The 12,918-nt window shown below is 34.7% G+C and overlaps 1 long non-coding RNA gene across 4 annotated transcripts; it reads left to right on the top strand.

The window, feature by feature from the left end:
* The first annotated feature begins 1,872 nt into the window (after positions 1-1,872).
* LOC110907547 lies at positions 1,873-11,340 on the top strand. 4 transcript variants are annotated; one of them, XR_002573961.2, is made up of 12 exons: positions 1,873-2,001; positions 2,194-2,490; positions 2,713-2,777; positions 3,009-3,071; positions 3,651-3,774; positions 3,898-3,941; positions 4,137-4,753; positions 5,167-5,409; positions 5,732-5,886; positions 10,377-10,453; positions 10,535-10,622; positions 10,891-11,340. It is a non-coding gene; the product is annotated as an uncharacterized LOC110907547 (long non-coding RNA). The 4 variants fall into 4 exon arrangements; XR_004884051.1 differs by having other exon boundaries at positions 4,137-4,924; XR_004884050.1 differs by having other exon boundaries at positions 4,137-5,409; positions 5,790-5,886.
* The last annotated feature ends 1,578 nt before the right edge of the window (positions 11,341-12,918 follow it).

The following is a 12,918-nucleotide window of genomic DNA, read 5'->3' as shown; positions in this document are numbered from 1 at the left end:
TATCAAAATTTTGTTATGTTATCATGTTGTTTTGTTAAACTTGTCGTATTTGAATTTCTTGTAATGTTGACTATTTGAAGTTATGAAATGAAATGAAATTTGGATTTTCTAAATATTGTCACAAATAGCGTTATGATGTCTCTAGCAATCTTCACACTTCGTCTCATCCCGATGTTTCCGCCATTGGTTGGGGTGTGACAAGAACTCCCCAATCATTCTCTTTGTAACGAGCTTCACGGTGTTGTGTTGTGTTGCAGGATCGATTAGTCATCAAACGAGGAAGAAATAAGATTAACCTTTATTTGGACGAGACTAAACCCACAGGTTAACCTACAGATTAACTTGGTGTTTCTTCATTGGTACCCATCGTGGAAGGCCATAATAATGGGAGGCCATAATATTGTTTACAAACCAAGTTAACCTACGAATTAACTTAGTGTTTCTTCACCGCACGATGTTGGGCTACTTGCTTTGTATCTATGATGATGTTTGAAGAGTAGTAATATTAAGGACAACAATTCTTGACACAAGTTATTAATACACCATAATTTGATAAACGGATCATGTTATGCTTGTATATATAGATAATATATTAAACTCCTAAACATGTTTAACTCGTCCCTGATCGGAATTTTGGGTTAAATAACTTCAAATCTAATTTTAAAAAATAGGAAAAAAAAGAGATAGAACTTTGGTGAAGTTGGTGAACGAAAATGTTATAAGATCATTTTGAATCAAATAGTTGTTTTAAGTATAAGTTTGTTCAACAAATATTCTTCTATTTTCATTTGCATATCTTTGTTATATGTTTATTCTGATCTACCATGTATATACAAAGGTGGTAATTATAATCATAATATCACATATATACAAATGTGGTAATTATTATTATTATATATATCAAAACACAAAGCATGTTTGCGCCAGTGATCTTTTAAAGTTTAGAGTTTGACCACTAGGTTTTTTAAAGTTTAGAGTTTTGGCCATGTAGTTTTCCTTACCTTGCTTTGGAGTTAAAGATTGAAACTTTGAGAAATATGCTATTTTTTCTTTTCTTTTTATCTAGGATTGTTTTGTTGTTTTGCATTTCGTTTTTTTATGGTTCGTTTTAGTGATCTAATATTTCATAACATGGTGATGAATGGTACTACTTTTTTTTTCCTTTGTGTATTTTTTTTATCTTTTCATAGTAAACCTTTGAGAATTTTTATTTTACTAACAAAACTTTGATTTTTAATAATTTGTCACAAAAGTTAAATTTGTTTGGTTTTTTTATTAGTTTTTGTTTTACTTTTTTTCTTGGATTTGGTCGCCGTTTGGTGATAAATTTTGGTATCTCAGGTTTCTACCCTATCGACTTTCTAATACGTGTCGGTATAAATTCAACTTTGTCTCCGTTTTACTTTACGTGAGTCATTTTGTGTTAGAAATTCATGTTTTTTGAGTTTTTTTTTCTCGACTTTGGTCGTCGTTTGATTGTTACTTGGCACGATTTTACACCCCATGCCCCCGCAACGCGGGGGCTTAAGACTAGTTATAATCATAATATGTGTGATTTTATAAATTTATTGTAACTTTTACGGTACTTAAAATAGTTGCACATTTATGAGTATGTTGCCTAAAACTTTTACAAAATAGATATACAAAACCCAACACATGTTATGTGGTTTTACATGTGTTCATCTAGTGCTTAGTGAGAATGTATCTATATATATATATAATATATGAATAAGGTTTGGGACACGTGTCCCGTTTTAGTGCAACCAATTGTGATTTTTGGCGGGAAACAGTAGGAAACCTTTTATTTTTACACGGGATCCGAGTGTGGTATATCCATACCCGTTTTTTTGGACCCGGGTATAAAAACTATCTAATTAGCCTAAATCTCTCAAACACATCATTCTTCTCATTCACGCTTTCATTCAAGCTTACAAAACCCTAATTTTGTTCATCGCCGACAAGCAAATCTACCAACATCTCTTTCGATTTCATTAGCATCTGGTAAGTCACTGAATCTATTCTTATTATCCTATGATTTCTTGTATCTTTCATCGATGATTTCGTTCAATTTCTTATGATTCTTCTATCATTCATCCATGATTCGTTTGGTTACATGTAATCTGAGTGTTTTCATTTTGATTTTTAAGATTTCATAGATTTTAGATATAAATGGTTCTTCATTTTTTTTTCCAGATTTTAGGTTTAATGGCTGAAAATGCCGAGAGAAACAGATTCCGGCGAAAGCTAGGGTTCCGGCGAAGTTAGTAGTGATCTGGAGTCGTCGTCACTGATTTTGCTTAAGGAAACGGCATGCTCTTCTTTGTTTGTTTGGTTTTTTTAATTTTATTTGTTATTTGTTACATATAGTCAAGATTTTTTTTAGGTTTTGTTGATGAAAATGCAAATAGAAACAAATTCCGCCGAAAGCTAGGGTTCCGGCGAAGTTAGTAGTGATCTGGAGTCGTCGTCCCAATTTCGCTTAAGGAAACGGTATGCTCTTCTCTGTTTTTTTTGTTTGGTCTTTAAGTTTCTTTGTTAGTTTTTTACTTATAATCACGATTTTTCTACGTTAAGAGTATTTCAAGAGGTCTTTGATTTATTATTGACTTGAATTTAATGAAATTATCATCAATTATGTTTTAATTTCCATTTGTTGTAGTTTATTATTTATTTCATAGTTTCAATTGTTTTATGTTGTCTTCTCAATGATAGACTTCGTTCTTCTACAAGGATTGGATTATAAGCTACGACAAAAGCAACCACCATTCAGTACGCAGGTATGACTAAAAAAACAGAACAATGGCATTATAAATCTTAATTTTTAGACGAAACAATTTTATGATAAGAAAATAGTACCAACTTTGTGTTGATATGTAGAGGTGGCATACTGAATTTTTTGACTAATTAATAATGAGAGTTCAAACGGGCTGGGTTGCATCGACCCATGAATCACCCATCAGCAAGTAAATGTGCATGTTAACTATGTGTTCTCATTTGTATTTAAATAGATCACTGAGCAGGCCTAGGTATTGGTGACAAAGGATGATGAACTGAATCCATGTCAAGGAAAAGTGAGTACATAAGTTGCCATATCTTTTGTTATGGTATATGTTTGAGAAGCATTTATTGGTGTCCCGGGATTATGATAATGGGCTAATTGCATAAAAGATTACTCATTTTTGGTCCAATGTCTGTTGTAGGTAAGCACTTTTTTTCCTCAAAAGAAAACCATCAAACTTCTTCAAGTTCTGATTAAACTAACAATATTTATACTTTGATTTAAGGTAACCATACACAATAATCTAATGAAAATGTTGATGTGCAGTAACTATGATGAGTTGACCTTTTCATACTTGGCACCTGGAAACCAGTTTACTTGAAAGAGTCACCTTATATAATTTATATTTTTAACTTTAATGGTGGTTTATGGCCTAAAAATAGTGAGTAGTTAGATGCATAGTAAATAAATAATCGGTAAATGTTGCAATGTTGGTTACCCTCTTTTGTCGTTGATTCTACCAATCCTTATCCACATATAGGAACTTGAATGTGTCTTTCTTGATTAATACTTTTTAGTCATTTTATATATGATTATTGTTAGTATATGCAACAACTCCATTTGTTCAGTTAATTAACTAAATCATTTGCAGATTCGTCTGCCTCTAAATGGTTACAAGAAAAAGACTACTGATTGGCTGGATCAACATACCTCTGACACTAACCTACCAAGGAAATAGAAGATGATTATCGCAACCTCATCTTTACTCTGATTAGGTAAGGTTTATTTTGTTATTTCTAATATTTTTACAAGAATTTTTCTTCGATTTCATCAGGTAATTTAATTTTATCATGTTTGTTAGTCGATTTGCCCTAATTGACTTTATCATGGATTAACAGGTGTAAGCTCTGCAATAAACGATTGCAAGAAGGATACTCAATCAGTAAGTGGAGAACACACGAAACACCAACCCTAGAATGTTGACTCGACATAAATGATATTTATCATGGTTCAGTCTGGTGTTTCTTATTCCTTCTATCATAATCGCCATCGGTTCATAAGAAATTGTATCATAAAGATCTTAGTTAGAGATATTGTACAAAAGAAGTAATGTTCTTTTCTTCACACTTTATCACAGGTTGTTGGCATGAAGAGGATGCAACCCTTTTTGTTGGAAAGCAGATCGATTCTAAGTATTTAGCTGCAAATTTTTCTTGTATATGTGTCTCGAAATCAGATGAATATGCTTCTTGTACCGATGGATGTACTACTAGCATAGAACCCACACATCTTTTTTTTTTTTTTAAAGAAAAAAAAAGGAACCCACACATCTTTTAGGTGACAAAACATCAAGTTTGGCTCGTGTTAGGTATATGCATTGGTTTTAAAGAAATGGAGGTATGAAATTAATATTTTAAGGGTTTCTTATCTATGTTTTCAAACTAACATATTTTTTTGTATTTTCTCTTTATGGGGTAAATAAAATAAACCAGTTACTTAATAACAGTCGATTTCTTTGAATAAAATAGGAGAATATATGCAAATTTTTTTAACTTATATAAGGATGTATCAAAAATCAACCTGAAAATCATTGATGCCGAAATCAGTCACTGACTCAAAAACAAAGTTGCAGGGCTGGATACAACCTTTTTAGTGAAAATACGTAGGCTACTATCACATATAAACCTTTGTTTTTTAGACTAACAAAATTTATGTGTGTAGAATGGGCCCAAGTACTTTGACAAGGTGAACGTGGTAAGTGTTGGTTCTCCTAAAATCCGAACTTCATATGTCCAAATTGTGCACACTTAATTTATGAAGGAAATCCAAGTGGACATTTTGATTTTGCTTAGCAAAATATAAGATTCACAATAGATGGCTAGCATATAATCACTGCAGATCCTCATTACGATATTGGGGCATCAGGTATATGAATATTCCATGAAGTAAAATTTAGTAGACCACTTTTTTAGTAATGACTTGTGGAGGACAATGAGTAGTTATTGCAAAAGTCGTTTTTAGGTAGCTCGGTTGTAAAAAGCATTCAAAAGATGTCAATAAACTATGATGGGGCTTTGATTGCTGTTGATTTGGATAGTTTATAAATTTTAAGATGACTAAGGTTTTTATCTAAAGATGATTAATTTTTTTAGTTGATTATATTGTAGTCTTGAACAAAGGATGGGGCTTTGATTGCTGTTGCAACCAGTGCTACAGTGGATAAATATTGGAAAATTGGGGTTTTGAAAGACTAGATAGTTGCAACTCAGGGTATTTGGATAGAAGACGGTCGTCAACGGGTTCATTTGCATGAAATTTGTCTGTTGGAGTTTCGGTTACAGAATGAAGGGAATACTCCTTGAAACATACTAAAGGAGATTGTATGGAACAAAGATACAGAGGTTACACAGGTATGTGGTGTTGTTTATACGAAATCATGTTTTTTTTTTCAGTGGAAATGTTGGGTTTTGAACCTGCAAACGCATGGTTAACAGACTTAGAAGTTACCCGTTGTATTTCGTGATTCTTGAACACTTGGGTTTGGGGTGTATTTGATGTGGATTCGAAAAGTTGTTATGTGATATTAAATTGTCATAATCAGATAATAATCTGTAATAAAATGTGTGTAGTTGTAACAGTTAGTAATGTTGATATTCTTAGGAGGCTGATGTGGATACATGCTTTCATTTTATCCATATATTGGCATCAAAGAACATGATTCCTTACTTTCAGAAATATGTAGTGTTGGCAAAAGGAATGTCAGCAACTGATGGGAGTATGGTCTATTCAGGTGGTCGAACCAGGTACAAAGCTTTCTGCATCAAGTACATCTATCTGTTGGTACAAAGTGATAGCGTGACCTAATGAAAGAACATGAACATTTTCAGGTAAATTACTAAATTAACTACTCTTGTGAACTGATTGCATATAGTTTATTGCCAACGTTTCTTACTTGTAAGAGTTAGGTATCTGAGTTAAGAGGCGATGATAAAAATAAAACATCGTGCAAGTGTCAGAGAGTCACAGTAGGCAAAGGCCCAAAGGCTCACACGCGCACATACTGACCATATTTTTCAAAAAAACAAAATCGGTATGAACAGGTTTAAAACTGGCTTGAAACGTCTAAAGCCCGTCTGAAAATCTAAAAATGGTATGGAAGCGGCCTAAACCAGTATATACTACCCTAACACAGCTTAAATGGCATGTTTATGTCGTGCATCAGAGGAATATTGGAAGAAGTACCATTTGCCAAACACCACTTTGTTTAAGCCACGTCAGCCGTATAAGAGATGTACAAAAGAAACTTTTAAGGATTTTCCAACTTCTTCTCTTCCTTTATTAGAAAGTCTTCTCGCAATCGATCCTGATGAACGCGTGTCTGCTGCTGCATCTCTCAGCAGCGATGTGAGTTTTGCACACTTTTTAATACAAAAACGTGTTCATTGTGTGATTATGAATCTATAAATGAGTGGATTAGAGGTGACATTTTCACGTTTCATCTCATTCATAAGGTGTGTTTTTAATACAAAAATGTGTTCATTATAAGTTTTTTTATTTGGTTTTGCGTATGCGGTGGCGAGAACATGGGGTGCTCTACAACATGATGGAGATGTGGATGTATATTGTGGTTAAATTGATCAACATTATAAGACGAATGTTGGCCATATTAATTCCCATAAAACTAGGTTACAATCTTTATTTTTAAAAGAAATTATATTCTATATATCTTACTAATTTCATGTATTTAGACTATGGAAAGGGTGATGGATTGCAGGAATATGCACCTTCACTGGATCATGTTGTGGCAGATACTGTGAGCTAACTTCTGCACTATACTTTTTTTACTGTGTATTAGGTATATGCTATTATAAGTTATTATATGTATGTCTACATATATGTACAAATGTAGATACAGATATTTATGCATATACACATTTTCATTTGGTCCTTTCATGTGTTTTCTGATTTATTAAGGGTCTTTCCTAGAAAAGATCAAGTCCGATCACCCAGGAAAACCATGCTTTTCTTTATGGGCATTCAACCGGAGGATTTGTGGTTCTAAAGGTAATACTGTTGTCACACCCCAACCGATGGCGGAATCATCGGGGCGCGGCACTGAGCGAAACAGATTGTTCAGAAATTTCCATAACAACTATTTATATAATCCAGTTAAAGATACGTCCCATACCGTATCCCGAATAAACAAACATGTCATTACAGATAATCATCCAAACAAGAAATTCCGTTCCGACAACTCAGATTCAAATATTATTACAGCAATTGTTTATCTGCTTCTAGACCCCTATTCTGTTGACTTTCTGGCTGTAATGCCAGAGGACAAGATCTACAGACAATTATGCCTCAGATGCTTGTTCTTGGCAGACAACTATTTGTTGGGGGCTTCTAGAAACTTATTCTAGCCTTGCTTTCCTAGCAAATAAGCATCCTAATTACCTGTCACATATGTTAAAATAAAGTCAATACATAAAATGTAAAGGTGAGCATACAAGTTTAATAGTAGCATATAGAGTTCGAATAGTTTACGCATAACCAGCACGTACACAGAGGAAAACGAAGCACGTTAATTATCGACATGGACCTATCGATACCAATGACTGCGGGTTAACCGTCCGAGACGGTTCGCAATACATGATTACCACCGTAATCCATGCAAGTAATTGTCCTTAACAACCCCCGTGTGAACGGGTGTTGAGTCCAAACTATAGTACTACGTCGTTAAGGCAGGTAGACAGCATTCCACGTGTAAACACAATCAACAAGCATTCATTAAGTCACGTGATACATGCATATTGGTTAGCGTTTAAGTAGTTGAGTAGTGTGATCGTTTGTGTTTTGATATAAGCAACGTATGTAACATCCAAAAGTGCTAAAAGCAAAAAGGGATCGAGTATACTCACAGTGATTGATTATGGATTGAAGGGAGCGCTGAGAGTAGGGTTAGCCTGAATAGTTCGATAGCACAACAATGAGTAACGTGGAAAATAAGACAAGTGTGAATGGATCGAATGGGCTGGTCGATCGAACGGCAGGTTCGATCGAACGGGCTGTTCGGTCGGCTGGTATGTCCGTTTGGACAGTCCTGTTCGATCGGCCGGTAGGCTCGATCGGCTGGGCCATTCGAGTGGATTGTTTCTTCCTCTGGTGTGTTTGTGTTTGAGGATTTGAACTTTTGAAGTTTTCGTTGTAGTACATGAGAACACAAAAATGTCCTTACCTTTCAGGTCGATCGATCGAACAGTCCGTTCGATCGGCTGGGAACCTTAGAGTGATGCTCAACAGGATGTCGCTCGATCGAACGGACTGTTCGATCGGCTGGCATTCCATACTACGAACGAGTTGTAAAAACGATTAAGTGTTGAAGCATAGTATCTCATGATCCGAAGAGTAATGTTTACCAATCGAGTAGCGTATTCGATCGAACATCACTTCGTCAATAACATATTTCATAAAATTCGAAAAGTGAGACCATGTGCTAGTCGATCGTCTGGCCCGGTCGATCGGCTGGCATGCCCGATCGGCTGGGCTGTTCGAACAGCCTAGCCGTTCGGCCAGCAAGTCTGACCTGGTCGGCCTTTCGTCTAACTCTTGGCTGTTTAATTACTTGTCGTCATATCGAGGTAGTTTGATAACGAGTTGAACTATGATATCCTTCGTTCCTACTCGCTTCTTCGGCTTGGACAGGAATCACCCAAGTCCGGCCGGTGAACGGTTCGGAGCGTCAGTTTAAAGTTTAACCCGAAATCGGTGAACCTTGCTCATAGAACCCGAATCTTGAACCTCCTAACCGTTAGCATGACTAGTTAGCCGGTTCAAGCTCCGTTTCTACCGATTGTAAGGTTTTGAGTGTAAAAGGTTGAAGAAAGTTGGAAATTATTCATAAAAATGTTAAGATTTGTAAGAATATTAGTTTGTTTATGTGGAAATTTGTCAGATCTAAGCTATTCATGGTTGAATGAGGCCAAAGTTTGGTGTTCTTCAAGAACACCATGATGACATCACCCAAGAACACTTAGATCTTGGTGATTTCACGGTTAAAAATCAAGTTTTGAAAGATAGAAAGATGTAGAATCATGCAATGATCAAAATCGTACAAGAATTAGAGTGAAAACTTACCGGAGTTGAGAGAAATCTTGAGAAAAGGTGAAGAAGAAGGCTGGTTCGATCAGAGCTTTCCAAAAATGGAAAGTGTGACAATGACAGCCCTATTTATAGGCTCCAAAAGAGGAAAGTGGCATCCGATCGGCCAGGAGCTCCGATCGAATGGGCTGCCCGATCGGCTAGGAAGATGCTAGCCGATCGGCTGGCCTGTTCGATCAGGATGCCTCCTGTTCGATCCGCGACCCACTTTGAGTATTTCGCAACGATTTTCGATGTTTCGATTTCGATGGACGATGATACGAATACGATAGAGTTCCTAGTCATTTTACTTTCAGTCCTAATCACTATATCTACATACAAGCATCTACATTTCACGTTTCGATGTCGGTTTCGATTGAGTTTGATTGTCTTTCGAGTTTCGATTCGATTTTTGATTGATTTGCTTGAATACCACACCAAACATATAAATAAGCACGCACAAGTAAAACATAAGGCACACACACACGTATAACAATACCAGAGTTCACATAATTCGAGTCCCGAGTTTGATTGATGAATCGATTAGCTTGATTATTGATTGATTAACTTTATCGCATTGTTACTTCCTACTATTCACAGTCGTAAATCGGTCGTATTGATTAAACATTCGATCATTTCATTCAGACAACACTTACTCCACATAATACAAAAAGTAAAGAGAAACATTAACAGTCAAAGAAGTCAAAGTTGACTTGGACTTTGACTTTGACTTTGACTTTGACATTCTGAAAACACGGGGTGTTACAGCTGTCAATAATTAGTTTTTTACCAATCTATGTGGGGATGATCTTCGTTCATGAAGGTTATTTTTGACTATTTTTTACCAATTAGGCTACTAACTATCCTTAAATTAAAGAATTAGAGTGTTGTACAGTCCTAGGCCTATGCTCACTTTCGGTCTATGAGGCAAAGTTTGAAAGCCCCTTTGATCAAGCTAAATTCTCTATTTTTTGGCACCAAAATTTACAATAGATATGATCCAAAAAATTCTATTATATGTCAAGTAGCGGAATAAATGGGATATTAAGTAGTGGAAATTTTCATAGCTAAAGTACTTTCTTTTTAACTAGATATCCTATTAAAATGTTTTAAATCTCAATTGCTCAGGTTTCTATTTCAAGACAAAGAAAAGATTTTCTCCAATTTCACTGTCTTCTTTTCAAACATGTCTTGTGTACACTCACTTGATCAGTTTCTTCTGTCTTACACACATTTACAGTGTTAAATTAAGGTTCATACACAGTTTGTTTGGCATCATGGTGGCAATCAGGTGTTCATGTGTAGTGATTTCACTGGGTATGTTATTGATTTGAGTTTATTTTTTTCGAATTTGGTCTGATTTTGATGATTTTGTAATGCGATTGGTTGTGTGTGTAGGTGGATTAAGTATCGACAAACGGTTCTTGTTGAAGAATCGGATATCACTTTTACGATGATTTGTGATCTTCTGATTTGTTTGCATAAGGTATAGTTCGGTTCAGTTACGGTTCGGTTTGGTCTGTTTTGCCCTAAGTTGCTAAGATTTATAGTTGATCGTTGTTTTTTAGTTTATTTTTGATGCGTTAGTTATGGATTTACTGTGAATTGGGATAGTGTAATATTTTTGATGTGTTAGTTATGGATTTACTGTGAATTGGGATAGTGTAATAATATGAGGTCACAGAGTTTAGACCAATTTGCCACCTCTTATATGTACATGTTTCTAACTGTTTTTACCTTTTTTTAATATTTAGATAAGCTAGAACATGCTGCGGGTATATGGAGGATACGATGGACCTCATCCTGGTGTCATGTCTTACAACAAAAGCTATTTGGTGGATGATCGGGGTGTGGCTGAACATGAATAACCTACAAAACTGATCATCGGTTAAAGAAATTTTGCTACAAGTCAGGAATATGCAGCTGAAAAAAATAGAGGAAAGCGATGGGCACTGTCATGGCTACACTATAAAAATTTGGTTAAATAAAAACGGGTAGATCTTCAAGGGGGCTCACTCTCTTATGCGAAAAGTGGTCTAAGACATCAAGGAGAGTACTTTCTTATGCTTAAAGCATACAACAAAAATGGAAAGCATTAATATAGAATATTGGTGTAATATGGGTGTGAATGTATTAGGTGATTTGAACAAGTTCTATGATGTATGTACCGGCCTTCTAGCTATTGGCTAATGATTTTTTGAGTAATGAAATTGGCATCTTGTTCTGTTAGAATAATTTTATCTGAAAATATCTTTTACAACCTTCATATTCACATGCTTAATACCTTAATGTGCTACTATTTTGGAATTTAAATGCTTAATACCCGTTGTTTGGCAAACTGGTTGTATAAGCATCCCAATATGATTAACACTATTATTCATCATTAGTTGGTATTTTTGACTTTGGAAAATCAAACTATAATATGAGGTGATCTTTTTGTGTGTGCAAAAGTTGGTTTAATGTAACTATGAAAGTTGGTTGTTGACTTCATAGAGTCAAACTTGAAAAACCCATATAGACTTGTGTAGTTTTAGACATAAGTCCACGGGCTTTGTTTTTGTATGATCAAGCCTTTGTACTTTTAAAATTTATCCCCATGTTTTCCTTATTGTGTGAATTTTTTTAACTTCTTTGCTTCATGGATTGGATTATTTTGTTTTAGATTTATATAAATTAATTTTTTTTGCCCAGTAAGTTCCCGGTGCTTAATATTTTCTTTCAAAAATAGTGGGTTTCTACTATGGTTACACTTTATACATGGAATTGAGCTTCGGACTTTTAACGGGCCTTTTAAGGTTAGTTATTATCTTTTAATAAACATCCAAAACTTCTTTATTTGGTCTACTGTTTTTTGACCAGATCACATATATTTTAGGCTGAAATGAAACGGTTTACAACCAAGATAGTCAACATGAAGAAGAGAAGTTATGTCTCAAGGTGGACCTATAATCTTATCTTAGGTTAGATAATCATATATACCAATTCAGGCCTTCATGGTAGTCTATTATTCTTTTTAGATGAATATCAAGTGTAAGTTGTGCTTCGTTGATGCAGATTGAGAATGAATACATTTTTTTCCTTTTAACTTAATCAACTTATCATTTGTCGTGTAAGGATTTCATCACAATTATCAGAGTACTAAGTTTGACATTAATCGATGAGTCTTAATAAAAGAAAAAAGAAAACAAAATACACATAATTTCCTAAAACACCTTGTTTATAATATGTTTATGAATTTTATTTAGTTGAAAATTCAAGTAAAAGCATAAAATAATTTAAAAACAAACAGTATAACATTTTGTATGGGTTTACGAAACATTTTTATACTGAGATCTCATTAAGAATTAAAAGGTAATAAGTTTTACAGGAAAACTATGAATACACATGGAGACAAAGTTAGGATACTGATGAAACGGAACAAATAAATTACTGTGGGAAGGGAAACAAGATACTAACGAGTTTCAAAATGTTGTTTATGTACCTTTTATTATTGAAAACTAAATTTTCCTATCCCGGGATATTCCCAGGTGATAGCCTAGTTTAACACAAATAAATATATGTCATGTTCGGTTTCAGACGTCAGTCTGAACCCCTCAAACCATTAACACGAATTTGACAATATATCAATCCGACATAATTAATACCCCTAAGTAACGTCATGTTAAAAAAGAATAGAGTAAAGGGACTTAAAAACCCATATTTCCTACATCTACATTTCCAACATCTACATTTACCATGGCAGGGAATAGTGTTTCCCTGCTATTGGTCAAAATGGGCGACCA

The sequence above is a fragment of the Helianthus annuus genome, chromosome 2 (genome assembly GCF_002127325.2).
Source record: "Helianthus annuus cultivar XRQ/B chromosome 2, HanXRQr2.0-SUNRISE, whole genome shotgun sequence".
Classification (NCBI taxonomy): Eukaryota; Viridiplantae; Streptophyta; class Magnoliopsida; order Asterales; family Asteraceae; genus Helianthus; species Helianthus annuus.
This window is presented reverse-complemented; position numbering and strand designations above follow the sequence as displayed.